Source organism: Triticum aestivum, chromosome 1A (assembly GCF_018294505.1).
Source record: "Triticum aestivum cultivar Chinese Spring chromosome 1A, IWGSC CS RefSeq v2.1, whole genome shotgun sequence".
NCBI lineage: Eukaryota > Viridiplantae > Streptophyta > Magnoliopsida > Poales > Poaceae > Triticum > Triticum aestivum.
The window spans coordinates 517,667,989-517,678,925 of record NC_057794.1 but is presented as its reverse complement, the minus strand read 5'-3'; positions in this window follow the sequence as shown (position 1 = coordinate 517,678,925).

Genomic DNA, 10,937 nt, shown 5'->3' with positions numbered 1-10,937 from the left:
ACTCCAGATCAGCCCTCCCGAGAGGTTTTAGGGCTTAGCGGCGGCTCCGTATCGTAAAACGCGATGATTTCTTCTCTCTGATTTTTTTCTCATTGAAACTTAATATATGGAGGTGGAGTTGGAGTCGGAGACGCAACAGGGGGCCCACGAGGTAGGGGGGCGCGCCCTAGGGGGGGGGCGCCCCCCACCCTCGTGAGAAGGGTGTGGGCCCCCTGGTCTTCATCTTTGGTGAGGATTTTTTAGTTTTTTTTCTAAGATGTTCCGTGGAGTTTTAGGTCATTCCGAGAATATTTGTTTTCTGCACATAAAACAACACCATGGTAATTCTGCTGAAAACAGCGTCAGTCCGGGTTAGTTCCATTCAAATCATACAAGTTAGAGTCCAAAACAAGGGCAAAAGTGTTTGGAAAAGTAGATACGACGGAGACGTATCAACTCCCCCGAGCTTAAACCCTTGCTTGTCCTCAAGCAATTCAGTTGACAAACTGAAAGAAAGAAAGAAAAACTTTTACAAACTCTGTTTGCTCTTCTTGTTGTAACTATGTCAAGCCAGCATTCAAGTTTTCAGCATAAATCATAACTAACCACGTTTGCAATAATTCTCAGGTCTCACAGTTACTCATATCAATAGCATAATCAACTAGCAAGTCATAATAATAAATCTCGGATGACAACACTTTCTCAAAACAATCATAATATGATATAACAAGATGGTATCTCGCTAGCCCTTTCTGAGACCGCAAAACATAAATGCAGAGCACCTTTAAAGATCAAGGACTGACTAGACATTGTAATTCATGGTAAAAGAGATCCAATCATAGTCACACCCAATATAAATTAACAGTGATGAATGCAAATGACAGCTGTGCTCTCCAGCTAGTGCTTTTTAATAAGAGGGTGATGACTCAACATAAAAGTAAATGGATAGGCCCTCCACAGAGGGAAGCAGGGATTTGTAGAGGTGCGAGAGATCGGTTTTGAAATAGAGATAAATTGTATTTTGAGCTATGTACTTTCATTGTCAACATAACAAGTAAGAGATTGCGATATCTTCCATGCTAAACACATTATAGGCGGTTCGCAAACAGAATGGTAAAGTTTATACTCCCCCTCCACCAACAAGTATCAATCCATGGCTTGCTCGAAACAACGAGTGCCTCCAACATACATCAGGTCCTAGGGGGAGTTTTGGTTGCAATTAATTTTGATTTAGTTTGCATAAAGCATGGGACTGGGCATCCCCGTGACTAGCCATTTTCTCGTGAGTGAGGAGCGGAGTCCACTCCTCTTGAGAATAACCCGCCTAACACGAAAGATAAGGACAACCTTTGTTGATACATGAGCTATTCGAGCATACAAAACAGAATGTTTATTTGAAGGTTTAGAGTTTGGCACATACAAATTTACTTGGAACGGCAGGTAGATACCACAAATAGGAAGGTATAGTGGACTCATCTGGAATAACTTTGGGGTTTAAGGGATTTGGATGCACAAGCAATATTCCCGCTTAGTACAGGTGAAGGCTAGCAAAAGACTGGGAAGCGACCAACTAGAGAGCGACAACGGCCATGTACATGCACTAAAATTAATAAACATTGAATGCAAGCATGAGTAGGATATAATCCACCATGAACATAAATATCGTGAAGGCTATGTTGATTTTGTTTCAACTACATGCATGAACATGTGCCAAGTCAAGTCACTTAAATCATTCAAAGGAGGATACCACCCCATCATACCACAACATAATCATCTCAATAGCATGTTGTCATACAAGGTAAATCATTATAACTCATAGCTAATCAAGCATGACACAAGCAACTATGATCTCTAATTGTCATTGCAAACATGTTTATTCATAATAAGCTGAATCAAGAATGAGGGACTCATCATATTTACAAAAACAAAAGAGGTCGAGTTCATACCAGCTTTTCTCATCTCAGTCAGTCCATCATATATCATCATAATTGCCTTTCACTTGCATGACCAAACAGTGTGAATAATAATAAGAGTGTACGTGCATTGGACTAAGCTGGAATCTGCGAGCATTCAATAAACAGGAGAAGACAAGGCAATATGGGCTCTTGGTTAAATCAACAATAATGCATATAAGAGCCACTTCAATAATTTAATTATGGTCTTCTCCTACTGACCCCCAAAGAAAAGAGAAGAAATAAAACTATTTACACGGGAAAGCTCCCAGCAAGCAAAAGAAGAACATGCAATATTTTTGGGTTTTCTTTTTAATTACTACTACAGCAGAAAAATAAACTACTACTAATTTTTTTTGTTTTTTTAAGGTTTAACAAACACACAAGAAGAAAGCAGGAAAAGGAAAATATACTAGCATTGATATTACAATGAAAAAGTATGAGCACCGACATCTAGCAATGAGTGTGTGTGAACATAAATGTAATGTCGGTGAGAAATACGTACTCCCCCAAGCTTAGGCTTTTGGCCTAAGTTGGTCTATGGCCACGGCTGGCCTGGCGGATATCCATAATAATAGTTGTTGGGGTCGTACTGTGACGAGGAGGAATAGTTGGGATCATACTGTGATGAAGAAGAAGACTCTGACTGCCACTTGCTAACAGTCATATCTGGATCCCAAGAATAAACAGATTGTCACGGAGGCTCATCTTGTGGTTCCTGTTCTGGCTCCTCGACTGGTGCAGGGTTTCGGTAGGCGTGAATAGCCGTCAACGGAACAAGATACGTGCCTACAATCAAATCAAACAAAGAAGGAGCAGACAAGGTAATAGTCTCAGGATGATGTTTATTAAAGAACAATTGATATTTAAGCTCCCCTGCCCTATTTTTAACAATAAAATCATGTGTCACCATACTTTTATGATCTAGATAAACATGGGGCAGCACCTTTTCTTCCTTCTCAGCATGCCTAATAGGTATGTTAAAGTGTGCGGCTAGGCGTGTGGCATAGATGCCTCCAAAAATGGGGCCCTTAGTACGGTTCATATTTAAACGTCTAGCAATAATACCGCCCAAACTAAAAGTGTTATCACTATATAAATCTTGGAGTAGAATAATTAAATCAAGGATACTAAGGTTTCCAGAATTTCCGCGTCCAATTAAACAACGACTAGCAAATAATGCAAAGTAACGCAAAACAGGAAAATGTATGCTAGTAATTCGTGCGTCGGAAACCTTCCTGGTTTCTCCTACAGTGATATTATGAATAAACCCAGCCACATCATCATGATGTGGTTCTTCTGTCTTGCCCTCAAAAGGGACTAAACAAATCCGACAGAAATCATAAAGTGACATCTTCTTATGCTCATCATATAAATGAAACTCCACCGTAGGTGGTGAGTTCCTAGAATGAAAATGAAAGTTTTGCACAAAAGTATTTGTGAGCAAGAGATACTGATCGCATTGGTCGTGGAGGAAAGCGGTGAGGCCTGCATTGTGAGCCAATTCATGAAAGTCTTCATAGATACCGGCTGCTCTCAAGAAATCTTCAGAAGGCCATTCACACGCCCGAATCTCCGCGGTGCGTGGCAAATTATACGTAGGCTTCGGTGCCTTTCTCTTTGAGCTTTGGCTTGATGAGCCCCTCAAAAATCTCCTCATTATTTTTCTGAAATAATCTGAAATTTTTATTAACTTCAAAATAAAAGTAAACCAACCTCAATAAAACTGATAGTAACTACTCCTACAAGTGCCTAGAGCCTATATCAAGCATTAGAACTACTTGGAACCGTATAAATTTGACATGCAAGCTCAAGAACATGGTCACCTATGCAGCACAAATTTGCAAAGAATAAAGCACTAGAACAAAAACTAATTGGACCAATGGAGGAGTCACATGCCAAGGAACAATCTCCCCAAGCAGTTTTGCGAGAGGTGCTTTGAGCAAGGAGATCGAAAATCATAGCAAAAGTGGCTGGAACTCGTGCTTGAATTGGTTTTTCGGGTTTGTGTGAGATAGAGGAAGAAGATGGGTGCTGGGATAAGTGGAGGAGGGCCACCGTGGGCCCACGAGGCAGGGGGCGCGCCCTATAGGGGGGCCCACCACCCTCGTGGCTAGGTGGCAGCTCCTCCCGCGGTAATTTTTGCACAATAAATCCTCAAATATTCCCGAAAAAATCATGTTAAATTGGCATGGCATTCTGAGGACTTTTATTTTCGGGATATTTTATATTGCACGGATAAGTCAGGAAACAAACAGAAAAAAATACTATTTTTACTTTATTTAATATAAATAACAGAAAGTATAAAGAGGGTACAGAAGGTTGTGCTTCTAGTTTCATCCATCTCATGCTCATAAAAAAGAATCCACTAACAAGGTTGATCAGGTCTTGTTAAGAAACTCATTCCGATAATCATGAAACCGAAGAAATTTCGAATAACACTAAATTACCTCAACGGGGATATGCACATCCCCTATAATAAGTATATCATATTTCTTCTTGACAGTAGGAGAGGAAATCCAAAACCTCCAAATATAACCGATGGAATTTTTCCAATAGAGTTGATACTATGAACTTGAGGTTGTTTCCTCGGAAAGTGTACCGTATGCTCATTACCATTAACATGAAAAGTGTTATTGCCTTTGTTGCAATCAATAACAGCCCCTGCAGTATTAAGAAAAGGTCTTCCAAGAATAATAGACATACTATCGTCCTCGGGAATATCAAGTATAACAAAGTCCGTTAAAATAGTAACGTTTGCAACCACAACAGGCACATCCTCACAAATACCAACAGGTATAGCAGTTGATTTATCAGCCATTTGCAAGGATATTTCAGTAGGTGCCAGCTTATTTAAGTCAAGTCTACCATATAAAGAGAGAGGCATAACACTAACACCGGCTCCAAGATCACATAAAGCAGTTTTAATATAATTTCTCTTAATGGAGCAAGGTATAGTAGGTACTCTGAGGTCTCCAAGTTTTTTTGGTATTCCACCCTTAAAAGTATAATTAGCAAGCATGGTGGAAATTTCAGCTTCCGGTATCTTTCTTTTATTAGTAATGATATCTTTCACATATTTAGCATAAGGATTTGTTTTGAGCACATCAGTTAATCGCATATGCAAAAACATAGGCCTAATCATTTCAACAAAGCGCTCAAAATCCTCATCATCCTTTTTCTTGGATGGTTTTGGAGGAAAAGGCATGGGTTTCTGAACCCAAGTTTCCCTTTCTTTACCATGTTTCCTAGCAACAAAGTCTCTTTTATCATAACGTTGATTCTTTGATTGTGGGTTATCAAGATCAACAACAGGTTCAATTTCTACATCGTTATCATTACTAGGTTGAGCATCATCATCAATATTTTTACTAGGTTCATGTTCATTACCAGATTGTGTTTCAGCATCAGACATAGATCTATCATTTGGATTATCAGGTGGTTCAGCAATAGATTCACTAGAAGTTTGCACAGTTCTATCATTTTTCTTCTTCTTCTTTTTAGAAGAACTAGGAACATCAATATTATTTTTTGAGAATCTTGCTCGATTCTCTTAGGGTGGCCTTCAGGATACAAAGGTTCCTGAGTCATTCTATCAGTTCTAGTAGCCACTCTAACAGCATAATCATTTTTCTTACTATTCATTTCATCAAGCACTTCTTTTTGAGCTTTAAGTACTTGTTCTACTTGAGTGGTAACCATAGAAGTATGTTTGCTAACAAGTTTAAGTTCACCTTTAATATCAGCCATATAATCACCCAAGCGTCTAATCATATAAGCATTTTCTTTTAACTGTCTACCAAAATAAGCATTAAAGTCATCTTGTTTAAACATAAAGTTATGAAACTCATCCAAGCACTGACTAGCAATTTTAGTAGGAGGGACTTCAGCTTTATCATATCTATAGAGAGAATTTACCTTTACTACCTGTGTCAGGATACCGGGATCAGGAGGTTCTTCAATGAATAAATAATTGAGATCATATGTTTCTTCAACAGGCGGTATATTAAGACCATGTATTTCTTCAATAGGAGGTAAATTCTTAATGTCTTCAGCTTTAATACCTTTCTCTCTCATAGATTTCTTTGCCTCTTGCATATCTTCGGGACTGAGAAATAGAATACCTCTCTTCTTCGGAGTTGGTTTAGGAATAGGCTCAGTAATTGGAGCAGGAGTTGGCTCAGGAGTTGCCTCAGGAGGTGTCCAATTATTTTCATTTGTCAACATATTATTCAATAGAATTTCAGCTTCATCAGGTGTTCTTTCCCTGAAAAGAGAACCAGCACAACTATCCAGGTAATCTCTGGAAGCATCAGTTAGTCCATTATAAAAGATATCAAGTATTTCGGGTTTCTTAAGAGGATGATCAGGCAAAGCATTAAGTAACTTGAGAAGCCTCCCCCAAGCTTGTGGGAGACTCTCTTCTTTAATTTGCACAAAGTTGTATATTTCCCTCAAAGCAGCTTGTTTCTTATGAGCAAGGAAATATTTAGCAGAGAAGTAATAAATCATATCCTGGGGACTACGCACACAACTAGGATCAAGAGAATTAAACCATATGTTAGCATCACCCTTTAATGAGAACGGAAATATTTTGAGTAAATAGAGGTAACGTGATCTCTCATCATTAGTGAACATGGCAGCTATATCATTTAACTTACTAAGATGTGCCACAACAGTTTCAGATTCATAGCCATAAAACGGATCAGATTCAACCAAAGTAATTATATCAGCATCAACCGAGAATTCATAATCTTTATCAAGAACACATATAGGTGAAGTAGCAAAAGCAGGGTCGGGTCTCATTTTATCTCTAAGTGATTCTTTGTTCCATTTAATTAATAACCTCTTAAGCTCATATCTATCCTTGCAAGCGAAAATAGCGGCAGAAGATTCCCTATCAAAAAGATAACCTTCAGGAATAACAGGCATGTTTTCATCATCACTATCATCATCGTATTCAGATTCAATAATTTCTTTTTCTCTAGCCCTAGCAATTTGTTCATCAAGAAATTCGCTAAGAGGCACAGTAGTATCAGACATAGAAACAGTTTCATCATAAGTATCATGCATAGCAGAAGTGGCATCATCAATAACATGCGACATATCAGAACGAATAGCAGAAGCAGGTGTAGGTGTCGCAAACTTACTCATAACAGAAGGTGAATCAAGTGCAGAGCTAGATGGCAGTTCCTTACCTCCCCTCGTAGTTGAGGGATAGATCTTGGTTTTTGGATCTCTCAAGTTCTTCATAGTGTCCAACAGATGTAAATCCCGAGTGACTCAAAGAATAGAGCTATGCTCCCCGGCAACGGCGCCAGAAAAAGGTCTTGATAACCCACAAGTATAGGGGATCGCAACAGCTTTCGAGGGTAGAGTATTCAACCCAAATTTATTGATTCGACACAAGGGGAGCCAAAGAATATTCTCAAGTATTAGCAGCTGAGTTGTCAATTCAACCACACCTGGAAACTTAGTATCTGCAACAAAGTGTTTAGTAGCAAAGTAATATGATAGTGGTGGTAGCGGCAATAAAAGTAAAGACAGCAAAAGTAATATTTTTGGTATTTTGTAGTGATTGTAGCAGTAGCAGCGGGAAAGTAAATAAGCGTAAACTAGTATATGAAAAACTCGTAGGCACCGGATCAGTGATGGATAATTATGCCGGATGCGGTTCATCACGTAACAGTCATAACATAGGGTGACACAGAACTAGCTCCAATTCATCAATGTAATGTAGGCATGTATTCCGTATATAGTCATACGTGCTTATGGAAAAGAACTTGCATGACATCTTTTGTCCTACCCTCCGGTGGCAGTGGGGTCCTATTGGAAACTAAGGGATGTTAAGGCATCCTTTTAATAGAGAACCGGAACAAAGCATTAGCACATAGTGAATACATGAACTCCTCAAACTATGGTCATCACCCGGAGTGGTCCCGATTATTATCACTTCGGGGTTGCCAGATCATAACACATAGTAGGTGACTATAGACTTGCAAGATAGGATCAAGAACTCACATATATTCATGAAAACATAATAGGTTCAGATCTGAAATCATGGCACTCGGGCCCTAGTGACAAGCATTAAGCATAGAAAAATCATCGCAACATCAATCTCAGAACATAATGGATACTAGGGATCAAACCCTAACAAAACTAACTCGATTACATGATAAATCTCATGCAACCCATCACCGTCCAGCAAGCCTACGATGGAATTACTCACGCACGGTGGTGAGCATCATGAAATTGGTGATTGATGATGGTTGATGATGACGACGGCGACGAATTCCCTTCTCCGGAGCCCCGAACGGACTCCAGATCAGCCCTCCTGAGAGGTTTTAGGGCTTGGCGGCGGCTCTGTATCGTAAAACGCGATGATTTCTTCTCTCTGATTTTTTTCTCATCGAAACTCAATATATGGAGGTGGAGTTGGAGTCGGAGACGCAACAGGGGGGCCCATGAGGTAGGGGGCGCGCCCTAGGGGTGGGGCGCCCCCCACCCTGTGAGAAGGGTGTGGGCCCCCTGGTCTTCATCTTTGGCGGGGATTTTTTATTGTTTTTTTTAAGATGTTCCGTGGAGTTTCAGGTCATTCCGAGAATATTTGTTTTCTGCACATAAAACAACACCATGGTAATTCTGCTGAAAACAGCGTCAGTCCGGGTTAGTTCCATTCAAATCATATAAGTTAGAGTACAAAACAAGGGCAAAAGTGTTTGGAAAAGTAGATACGACGGAGACTTATCAGCCGCTCGTGGTGGTGTCGCTTCTTGCCGTCGATACTCTCGCTGGGGTAATGCGTCCAAGAGCTCCTCTTGCATGGAAGCCAAGGAAAAGGCAGAGTCCAAGTCTTTTGGTTGATGTAAAACAACACTGGCGCGAATCTCATGCCGCAATCCCTCTAAGAACTGTGTGATGAAAAATATGGGATTGAAGGAAGGATTGTGTGCTACCAACTGATGCATAAGCTCTTCAAACCGTAACATGTAATTATGGACAGTACTAGTCTGATAGAGAGTACAGAACTAACGGAGATGAGTTTGATATTGTTCCCAACCAAACTTTCCACACAAGGCTGCGCACAACTCATCCCACGACATGGACTCACTCTAAGCCTCGTGTAGTTGCAACCATCGCGCCGCATTGCCTGTGAAGTGCAGGGTGGCTACCCTGACCCACAACTCTGACTGAACCCCGTACACAGAGAAGTACTTTTCACATTGCATTTTCCAGAACTGTGGATTGTCGCCGTCAAATGACGGAAAATCCAACTTGGGTAGCGACCAACTATTGGAATTGATGTGTGGTGTGCGCGGATCAAACGCTACGAGATGCGGTGATGGGGAATCGGTCAGGGACGTACCCTTGACCGGAGGAGGCACATGGGTGGTGACCACGCCATATGCCGACCCTCCGGTGTCGTCGATCTCTCCGCGGCCTCTCAGACCGTGGTGTTCGGGGGCGTCGTGGTTCAAACTCGACGCCGACCGCACCACCGCGTCGCCCTCCGGGATCGGATCCGGAGGCGCCGCCCGCACGGGGTGGAGAGCGATGCGCCCCTCCTGCGGGCGCAAGTCATCCACATGCTTCTGGATATGGGTGACGGCGGCAGGGGCGGACCCAGGACAAAAATTACCCGGTGTCCCATATACGGAGTACAATATAACATGCATACCATATTAAATAAAAGTATACATTAATGCATATGATTCTACAACACTTGCCTTTTCAAAACCGATGAACATTTTCATCATGTATTGATCGCTCTTGCTTTTCTAGAAATACTTCCTTCTATGACTGATAGTTATTATTTGATATTTACGCTTGATAACTTATATTTGGGCAGAGAAGATTAAACCATGAAAAAATATGTATCTAATACTTGGATTTTAAAGTAAGCTCACTTTGGTGCGTCTAGTCTTCGGAGAATCGTCCACCACAAATGCCGATCACCTTCAAGGATTACGATCTAACCTCCACTTTGTGAATAAATTTTGAATATTTCACGCGATTTTTTATAAATATTTCAATGATCTAATCATTACCACAGTTAAGAGCCCTTGCCCTAATCCTCAAGAGTCTGAGGAACAAGAATTGCAATCTAGAAGAAACATGGCGGATTGGGGTCTGTACTTATGATTTACCTTCTATTTCTTCCGCTGCTTAGGCCACTCGACATGATCTCGGGACGGCGGCGTCAAAGTGAGTATGGTGAGTGCCGAGCCAGCAATGGATTGATTTTATTTAGAGCGACACAGAGAGGCGTATGGCATTTTTTGTTTGTCCTAATTTTTTTTGAGAAATTGGTTGTTTTAGATGAGAGCCTTTTTTAGAGTTAGATGAGAGCCTTTTTTGGAGAAATAATTAGATTTCTTTTGAGAAATGAGAAATAATTAGATGAGAACTTGGTCGATCGATTTAGTTTTTCTTAGGGGTGGTTGATCGATTTAGCTACCGCCCTGGCTGCCTCGCTCGCTGCTAAGACTAGGCCTCGCACTGGCTAGCTGCTGCATCGCGGTGCAGGTAATTGTTGAATGGACCGGCTTGTTGTACCGGTGTTCATGTAACGAAATTACGGGGTGTCCCATCCTTATATGGGCTATATATGTATAGGTAAAATATTTTTATACCCAGTGTCCTGTGACACCCCCTGGCCCAATGTGGGTACGCCCCCGGACGGCGGGACGCCAAAGCTCCAGGGAGGTCTGGATCACATCCAGCCTTGCTGCCTCGTTGGCGATGCGCCCGTCGTTGACGGCCTTGGCAAGAGCTGCGATCTCTTCCTCCATCACCGCCGCCTGTCTTGGCTGCTTCGTCCGATAGCGGGGCTTGGGGTAGGCGGTCTCCGGGTCGAGGGATCGCTGGACCTCTGATACCAGATGCAACATGCCTGGTCGCGGTGGATCTTGAAGGAGGACGAGGAACGGGAGTAGGTAGGAGGAGGAAGGAAGGGGATCGATAGATAGGAGGAGTTCCAGGAGATCAGCTCCGGTTCAAGTAATA